The sequence below is a fragment of the Leuresthes tenuis genome, unplaced genomic scaffold (genome assembly GCF_036924035.1).
Source record: "Leuresthes tenuis unplaced genomic scaffold, fLeuTen1.0.hap1 SCAF_24, whole genome shotgun sequence".
Lineage (NCBI taxonomy): Eukaryota > Metazoa > Chordata > Actinopteri > Atheriniformes > Atherinopsidae > Leuresthes > Leuresthes tenuis.
In genome coordinates this window covers 19,218,825-19,229,121 of record NW_027325378.1, presented here as the reverse complement: position 1 = coordinate 19,229,121, position 10,297 = coordinate 19,218,825, and the positions used below count along the sequence as shown (strand labels likewise).

The 10,297-nt window shown below is 39.9% G+C and overlaps 1 long non-coding RNA gene across 1 annotated transcript; it reads right to left on the bottom strand.

The window, feature by feature from the left end:
• Positions 1-3,697: 3,697 nt before the first annotated feature.
• LOC140284671 (uncharacterized) lies at positions 3,698-9,988 on the bottom strand. Its single transcript, XR_011910210.1, has 3 exons — positions 9,689-9,988; positions 4,536-4,653; positions 3,698-3,864 (listed from the first exon to the last, which is right to left on the bottom strand). It is a non-coding gene; the product is annotated as an uncharacterized lncRNA (long non-coding RNA).
• Positions 9,989-10,297: the final 309 nt, after the last annotated feature.

Sequence of the window (10,297 nt, the reverse complement as noted above, 5' to 3'; positions counted from 1 at the left end):
GAGCTGGAAGCCTGCTCAAAGCCCTTCACCTTCACAGCCGGGCTGGCACGATACATTGAGCATGGCTGGCATAGCGCGATGTTTATCACACAAAGGAAACGATCAAAGAGCGCTGGTATCTGACTGCACCACTTTCATCTGGGTTCCCACAGCTGACAGTAGCATCCATGGGGGGCTCTCCTCTCCTTTTCCTCCTCCTTTAATGGCCTCTCTCCCTTTCTCTATCTCCCTATTCTCTCTTTCCTTCTTACACATTTATTACTGCAGATAGGGAGGCTTTTATTTGATATTCCATAGCCAAAAAAATTTCTCTCCTGATCAATGACGGCTGTAGAAGCGGCCCAGGGAATGGGCGTTCCTTGGCTCTCGGCTCACAAAACTTTCCCTGCAGTGTTTATGTTGCTGTTCCCTGTGGGCCAATCAGCTCGCCTCTGCCACCCTTGCCAATACATCAGCAAACACAACATACACTTTTACTCATGGCAAACAAATTGGAGGGTGTCTTTGAAATTTCAGTCTGCGCATGTGTCTTGGCAGCTCCAGTATTAAGTTTGACAATTGGTATACAGTCTCCATGTTGTTGAGTTAGAAGGAAGAAGTGGAGCCAAGATCTGAAAGAGATCAAGTCGACCTCAGAATCAGGTGGGAAGATGGGGTCTGCGTCTCCAGATGAACTGAGGTATTTATCATTCTCCAACTGTAACACTTCAGCTTGTGCTCCAGAAGAACCACTTTTTCCAATAACTGATACAGATATTAGACAGTCCCAGCATACTGCATCTTGCTCCCTACTCTGACATACCATCGAGCTGCAGGAAAAAATAAAACTCCAAACAAATGGCTTCCCTGGTCACATCAAACTGCCTCGTCCACCATGAAAAACGGTTGCTTTTTGGCGTGCGGCTGTAACCCCTGTGTGACTGTCAGGAAATGCAGGGTTTTTTTTGGGTTTTTTTGTTGTTTTTTTCCCCCCGAAGTGTATGTGGAATGTGTGGCTCCTGCTGTTGCGATCAATCCCAATTTAACAGACACCGGCTCAAAGTCAACCTTCAGGGAGCCATGAAAGCTGACAGGTGAGAACTCACTGCCGTCTGCCCGATTCACATCAAAGGCACTGCAACAGTGGCGGGTTCACAGGCAGATGAGCACTTTTAGAAAGTACAAAGAGGTACGGAGAAGCAGGATCGTCTTGAAACAAGGGATGGCCAAGAGGCTGAAGAGCAAAAGGGCATGAATACAAAAAAAAGGTTCCATTTGCCCTTGTGAAGATTTATGAGAATTTTTACTGTAATACAAATTCAGTATGGTGTTATCCATATGAAAACAATTTATTTGACAAAGACTTTAGATTCCGGATAACCCCCCCCACACACACACACACACATGCACACATACTTTGCTTCGATTCTCTGTAACTGCTAAAAACATGCTGGAAGTGCACTCCCACAAGTCTGGGAATTAAGCCAGTCCAAATGATTCTGTAACCATTTGTATAGTTTCAATTTCCATTGCAAATAAGGTCAGATAAAGTGCTTAAATGGAAAATCTACCCATCTACCCATCAGTATGTTTACAGATCTCAAGGATTACTAGTGTGAAGAAAGCCTTTTTTGTGGTTCCAGAGGGAACAGTGCCTTTTATTAAATTGCCTCAAGTGATGTCACTGGTGGCAGGTGTGAAGTTTTCTGCTTTAAGTCAGCAGGTTGAAGCTACATACTTAAATAACTCACCCAAACAGCAGGCAGTATTGTATAGTTATGTGCACTGCATTATGGGTAAACAGGCTTATACATAATAAACAAAAGAGGAAGCTGAATGGAATTAAAACTGACCAAATATTTTGCTGTGCTGATTTTGACCCTTTTATAAAATACATATGAGATTTGATTTCCCAGCAGTGGTGCTAACTAACAGTAAAAGCAAGTGAGGTTTGATACTGCAGGTCCAAGAAAACATTACCTTGCAAGGGTATCTGTTCAACGTAAAGCCAAACCAACATTTTCCAAACATTTCTGTGTTAATAACCGTCATGACATCATCATGCCATGAACAATGACAGTCAGATTGCTGGACAGCATCAACTAGTTTTCACATAAAAAAAGCCATAAAGGAACAGAGCTCGGCAAGGGATAAAGGGAAGTCTTTTGAACAACAACCATATGGTAAATTTGACTTTACAATATTTATTAAGTTTGCAGAAGAAGTCAAATGAATAGGAAGAAATGGCACTACTTCCTTATGGGGTACAATCTGATGAAAGGGGGGAACTGTGGGCCACCAGTGCTAGTCCAAGTGACAAATATTGTTAAAACTAACTTTTCCTTTGCAAATGGGAAAGAAACAAACAAACAGAGAACAGCCAAGAACAGGCGACACTGTCTAACCAAACAGAAATACACAGTGAGTAGCATCCCAAAGGTAATGGAAACTGAATGATAATTAACTAATGGTAGAGGAAGGGAATTAAACTAATTCCTGGTCCAGTCTCCAGGTACAACCAGTGTCTCGGCTAATGAGAGCTAAAAAGAAAGCACAGATCAAATACTTCAACTAATATTACAACATGAGTGATATAATTAAGCTCACAGACACACACAGCATGGTTTACATGCTTGGTTGAGCAGATCCACGGTTACAGCTTGACTTGGTCAGCTCATTCGACCACCGCACTTGTCTCAGTATACATGGAGAGGAGCAGAATCTATTTCTTGACCAAAGCTTCTCTGACACCATGACACTGTAGACTATGTGAGTAAACATTCGAAACACTCTGCCTCTTCTAACTTTGTGGGAGATCATAAAACATAAAAGTATAACTGAATACAATGCAATTACATTGTCTTTAAGTACTTGAATGGTGATTTTGTCAGATGATGCCACGATTATAAAATAAGGATTTTATTTGAGCAGAGTGACAGTTTGAAAATGCTTTATCTGACCACATGTTGACTACGGAAAGTAGAACAGAGTAGGAATTACACACTGTAGATACACTGAATGGCTAGAGTGTGAAAACTGTCCATACCATAAAAAGTATAAAGAATAGGGTGCTAATATCTTTGCAATGAACGTGATGACTAATGATTAATTGGGCGGTGTGGAAATGATATGGAGAATTCCATAAATGAACTGGGTCACTTACTGTACAGCTCGAAGCTGCAGGCTTAACAGTTATCCCCCCATCCCCGCCATAAAACGTCTGGAAAGCTTTTTAAATCACAGCTCTAGTGCACTCACTTTTTATTGTCTACCAGCTGTTGGAAAACGTTACACTCTAAAGGAGAGGAAAGACATGGAGAAGTCCTCTGAGGACCCATTTGTACAGCTCCAGCAGTTTAAGCCGCCATCGCTTGTGTTGGAGCAGGTGTGCATCCTTTGTGGGTTTCACCTTAATTTTCCTCCCAGAAAAACACTTCACAACGTTTTGAAAATGAATTTGAAAAGGCATGGACAGGGTCCCTTTCTTGTGCCTGTTTGAGGCTGTTATTTCCTTTTCCTGTTGAGCCGTTCCAAACCACAGGTCTTCACAGCATCTTGGCGCACAACCTGTCAATACTGTGCATGTACAGAGTAAGACTAGATCGATACACTTTCAGGCACTGGCGAAGCTCTGAGTGTGTTAGTGAGAATAGAGATGTGAAATTACTCAATCCAGCATGAGACTTGTCATGCCAGAAAAACCCCTAAGGACAATAATTGAACCCAAGAACTTCAATTACACCTTTTCCACTAAAAGTCATTACACCAAAGCTAATTAGCAGTACAATTAAAGCTGGTTCAAGCAGTTGTTTTATCAAGCTACCTGCTTATTGTTGATTTGTCTGGATAGGACCGTGGCTGATGTGAGATCTTAGCATGCAGCACCTTTAAAGAAATGGGAGGACACTGGGGTCAATAGGTAGGTGTCGGTATGTGATATCGGTTCCATCTGATTGGCCAGTTTTGCAGCTTTATTTCTATCTCCATTTCCATGTCTTGTCCAATCATTAAAGGCCAGTATCTCTGGAGCGGGAAGTAAAGATTGTGGGTCTGCGGAACCATTTAGATCTCACAGATCTCCCTAATGCTGCGCATCGATTGCTTCTCCCTTTTAAAAACAAATGGACAACGCTGATGGTCCAAATGGCCCTTTTCCCAATTACAGGCTTGGGTGGCTTTCAATCCTCCCACACAAACACTCTACGGTCTTAACTTCAGATTGCTACTTAGTGGCGTGTGTGCAAGTTCTCCTTGTCAGTATCTAAACACAGAGACACACTCACTTTCTCTGCTTAAAGGATGATTCATACATTTTCCATCCATTCCTTCAAAAATCTTGTCTTCAACAAATACAGATTTATTGTTGTTATATGAGTAATCTCATCTAAAAGATCAATCTACTGCATTAATTCTTGTTTTAATAGGGCATGAATCAAATTAAAATGACAAATACTGAATTTGACATAGCTCCACATAGTTAAAAAAAAAAACTAAACACAATTTTCCCCAACAGTTCAGTAATCTTTGGAGGCCTTATCAAAGGTAATAAACCTGACCTTTATTTTTCAGATAGGCTGTCAAGCAGGCCCCCAAACACCAGGCCAACACTGTATTCTGCCTAATCTTGGATGAGAAGCAGCAGCAACAGAATCCAAAGAAGGGGTGAACTGGGAGCTGAAAGAAAGAGGGAGAAGGAGAGCTGCTGTCAACAAGCTCTTATGGTGAACAGATGTGGGGGAACTCCCTCACTACTCCTTAGCCTGCAGTCATGCATAGACACGCACACATGTCCACACACGCCCACACACACACACACATACATACTGTAACACATAGTCAAGAGGAGGAGAAACAAAACAATCAGTTGGAGTAAAATTCCTGGGATAGCTGAAATGGTTGTGGCAGATTTTGAACAGAAGGGCCAAATCTGTAGGAAACCAAATAAGATGTTTAAGTGGATGGTGGTAAACACAGGCTGTGCGGGATAATTTTTTTTCTCTTTTTAACTCTGGTTTTGAAGGAATGCCACTCTCAGTGAGTCAGAATGAGTTGAGAGAGAGTGGTCTGTTGGCTTGATTTATCCTCCTTCCCATGCAGACCAGAGTGCACTATTTGACGGCAAAGCAGACGTAAAGCAGCTGCCCTCAGAGCAACTCGTAGAAAGAGACGCCATCGGTCAGTGGTCCATACTTTGGTCACCCCGTCAAACTCTTTCTTCACCCAGAGCAAGCAAGCAGCGTTGATTGTGCATTTATCTTCATAAGGAGTTAGTCCTACGTAACAGCACTGAACGGCTGAATTCAATCTGTGCTCTGATTTACAAGCTCCAAGTGAAGGGTAGGTTAGACTACACAGTGTGTGGCCGTATGTTTGCAAGCACTGACACTTTGCTCTAAATAGAATATATTTCTTACTTCACATTCTATTTTCTTGACACTTTAGAACTACACTTTGCCTCTTATTGTCTCATAACCACCTTTTTTTGTTTAGACTGTACTATTTTCAAAATTATATTATATATATGTCTTCTTAGCTGACTTTTTTTATGTTCAAGATACAGTTCTAAATCTGGATCCATCCAGATCTGGTAGTTTTGTTTGTCAGATGTGATGTTATTAGCTGTTTGAATGCCTAATGAAGACAATTTGAGGTATTTCTTGGAGGCAGTTTCTGTCTTTTTGTTGACAGCTGGTACAGTAAACCCAACAATGCAAGTCAACTATCATACTTGGTTTTGTCGATTTTCCACGTGCTGATTTTAGGTTCCCTGTTCAGATGCAGGCACTTGGTCATAAGTCAAAGTATGCGATGGAGTGAAATCTTGATGTGATGATGGAAGTACATTAAAAAATAAGGGGATCATAACCATCCCATAGAATCGATCAGAAAACATCAGTGTGACCCTGAAGGAAAATGCAAGGAATTGCCAACACTTTTAGGATACATTGGATAGGACTTACAAATGTCTGAGTATATTAAGATGTTACACGGAATAAGTCCCATATTTCATCCAATGACGTTGCAAATTGAGGAAACTTTGAAAATTCGGAATTCATTCTCTGGACATCAAGGCTTTTTAAGGGGATATCATGATACTTGGAAAAAATAGCACACCATTTCATGCACTTTTAACATTTGAAATCTCACTTTTTCAGCTTTTTAGTATTAATTTTATGGCATTGAATTAGAAGAATACAAAAAAATGCATAGTAATAACATGTCATGTCTTGGTGTGTTTACACTGTTTACTCATACGTAATCTAATGGGACAAAGGTGCCTTTAAAGGTACAGCATATGACCTTAGAAAACCAGCAGGTGTCAAACTAGAACAGCAAAAGCTCAGCAAGAAAGAAACCGAGCCAATGGTAATTCATGCTCGTCAAGTATCTCACAGGTCTCTCAATCTAAAAAAGAAAAAACATATACATATACATAGACTCTGAACTTATCCCTTACTAAGTGGACGTCTTTTTATCAAGAGAACATCGTCTCACATACATAAGCATGCACCCATGGTCGGACTAACTGCCACAACATATGAACAGGATACAAGGTATAAAGAGCGTACAGAGGACAGAGGTGTCCTCTGGTAAGGTAGCAATCTTAACATACAGAATTTAAGTTCAAGAGCTGCAGAAACATTTTACTGTGGGTTGAAGTTGTCGACTAACTTACAAAACATTTTCCTTTTGCTTCAGCAGGACAGGAAACTAACCCAGGTAAACCAACTAACTTGAGGATTATCAAACCAGTTTGAATATGATTTCGATGTACATGATCACATTCTGGGATGGTCATTTTGAGCCAAGAAAGAATGAGCCTGTGATGTCCCCTGGGCTTGTTTCACATAATGCAGAACAAAGTCCAACACTAGTTTCTAACACTAGTTTAACACTGTTTGACGACTGTTCTATACTTGCTTACCTGCTGTTTTGATATTGATTACCCAGGTTAACCGGCACTATTGCACTCTTAGCAGAAAGTTAGATTAGTCACAGTCGTTGTTTTTTATGGTTACACAAACTTTTATTCTATAACTTAAAGTTTGTAATCATTTGGCCAATAGATCTACAATTGAGCTTTCAGCCCAATTATTGTTAAACCATTAACTTCTTTACTGTACCATGCTGCTCTTCATTATTGTTTGTTGTTTTCATTCTTATCCACTTGACAAACACCCGTTTGGTCAAAAGGTCCGTTGCAGGCTTAGATTATCTCAAGAGACTTTCATTATCCTTTGATTCTGCCACCTTGATTACTTTCAATTGGCGTGAACACCTCATTTTCTCGTATAATCTAATTCAATATCATCTCATTTAGGTGCTGATAGGATGAGACCCGAGATAATTTCTTCAGTGCCGTATTGCACTGAGATTAAATGTTTGTCTTGCAAAGTAATGATGATGTGTTGAAAATATGAGGTTCTATTAATTTTTTGTCTGTGCTCAGAGAGGGAATTGAGCAGGTCTGTACTGGTTGCATACCAAGGGGCTCTGAAAACAGACATACCGAATGTGACCTGATAGGAGAATGACTCATTTCACCTCAGGCGCCTTTGCATCTTGTAAGTTCTCGAAGAATGTAAACAAGTTTTCAGTCCCTTCACATCTGACCTATTATCTGAGGACCTCTACAAAACAGATTTGTCTTTGTTGACAAGTGTTTGCCTCTTGACAGAAAAGAGAACCAAGCAAGGACACTGAGAAGAGAAACATTTTGATTTTAGGTCAGATCAAGTAGCAGTATTATATTCTAAGAACATTTTTTTCCAATATCATGTTAGTTTGATTTTAATTGCTTCTGTCTTGTCTCGGAAAAAAATAAAAAAACAGGAAGCAATTCCTCCTTACATTTATCCTAGCTCTAAGTCTGGCCTTTCAGGCATTAGGAGAAAGTGATGGTAGCTTAGTTGGCAGGAGACAAGAAAGGTGACTATCTGTCAGCAGCATCTAATGTCTTTCATTCTCTCTGAGACTAGCACAGCGGTTGTAGTCAAACTCATGTCCCCAGAGGTCAATCAGTCAGCCAGGCAGCTGCTTCCAAACAAAGCAAAAACCTAAGGTCAGACGATGGCAGGGTCTACAAACCAGCCAATAGCTTTTAGAAACAGGCTGAGCCAGTTCCAAGAGGAGTTCCAAGAGGAGTTCCAAGAGGAGATCCGAGAGGAACGTTTTCTTTACCACTGGAATTTAATTTTTTTAGGATGGACTCATCAAAGCTGAATAGGGTTACAGATATATAACAACACAGTAACTAAACCATCTCCAGTTTCTCCATTTTGAGAGTGTTAACATGATGTTCTTCAGTGTGGTGGTTTGGCTCTGTTTGTTGGCCCATCACCGACTCCACATTGAAATGATCAAATGTGTGACAGGCTGATCCTCAGACTTACTGTTAAGTGACATTATCCAGTGAACATATTTTTTCTTTTTTCACCAAAAATCACAACTATTTCAGTTAATTTAACTGAATTATTAGAACATAGCAAGAGTTGAAAAAAAAGGTTGTAGAGGTGTCACGCATTCACATTTCTTTCAGGGCACTCTATCTGGGCGACATGGTGCATGATACTCCAAAAATCTGATCATAACAAGGATACTTGTGCTCACTCAATCCTACGTGACTCACTGCGAGGACGTGTGCTTTGATTTGAACGAAACGCTTGATCCTTAAAAGACGATCTGGCTTTTTGCAACCTGATATATGCAACGACTACAACATCTTTCACACTGTGGCTTGTAACGTCTTGAAATAATGAGCCAGCATAGAGGAAACTGCCAAAGAAAATCAGTTGGTATCTTTTCTGTTTCTTTCATGTTTTTTTAGCCTATATTAAAAAAAAAAAAACATTGTCTGGAAATTTTTACAAGATTAAAAACTGCTTTTCACCAGAGGGGCTCTTTGAAATTAATAATATAACAGCTGTGGTACATTTAGGAAAGCGTCATCTAGTCTTCAGGTTCGAATTTTCCTTAGCCGAAACAATGGCAGGAGATGGCCAAGTATGGAAAATGAATGTCAGTTTACTTTCAGAACATAACAAATTCAACTACTGTACTATTAGATTTAGATCCAATTATACTGTCATATGGGGACTCTTGTGTCACAGTCTGCATTGACATGACATGTAGCTCAAAAGGTTTGATGGAAGTGAAGTGCTCGTACATAAAAACATGTTAGGAAGAGGAAGTACCACAGATAAAGAAAAAAAAAACATGCTGCCTTAATTTTAGGTATTTAGTCTTCCATCTGTGTAAACTATGTACTGTCACTCAAAGACAGATTTTTCATAGAAACAGAAATAATCAATATGGCTGTTTTTATGAGAAAAAAAAATACATACATTTGTTCTAAAGTTAAATTTATGAAGGAAAAGACATTTCCATCAGATTCCGAGCTAGCCATGAATTGAATGAAAAATGATGCAAAAGAAAGCTCAACTTGCTGCATTGTGTCACTGAAGGGATTCCCGTCAAAGCTTTGGTATGTGAAGCATTGGGAATAAGACCTGATTTGTCTGAGCACAGCCCCACAGAGAACTAGTGTGAGAAGTTTTGGAAATATAATGACATACTAATTCATTTTAAGACAGATATTCTCACCTGCTGTACTGTAGGAGCTCACTTAAGCAGCTTCCATAAGAACTGCCTCGCTCCAGGATGCCTCATCAACCCTTACAGGATGGAGTTACTGATTTACTTCACTTACCCAGATTTTCTCAGCTTGTCTTGAGATTCAAATCTGCAAATCCTCTTCCATTCAGATCGCCCCCTTCCCTACACACTTCCACATTTATTTTCTGGTCTGCATGGACTCTCAGAGTGAGCACTATGAAGGATTACTCTCCCCGGATGTAATCCAATCAAAAAAAAGGAAAAGAGGGAAAAAGAAAAACAGGAACTGATTTCTTATCTTTGTAAGATGCTGCATTTCCCCTCTTCTCTGAGAACACACAGCAAGCATTATCAGTCATTTGATTACCTTGAGTAAAAATGGATACAGAACAGCAGCAGTCTCAGCCTCGAGAGGCCTGACTTGCACATTGAAATCCAATTGAAGGCTGTACCTTATGTATTTGTTTAAGATTTGGAAATAATTAACCGGGGTAAAAGCTGTTATGGCTACACAATGGGATTAAGCAAGACAAGAAGGGTTTTTTGAGTCAAAACAATTGAGGCTTGAGAGCACCTTTTTCCTGCCACTTGACTTTTATATGCAATTATAGAAATGCATCTGTATACCAAAATGTTTTAGATTCAATGGGCATGTGGCCATTAGATGTGTTTTTTTTTTGATAATGTGTGTATGTTTGCATCT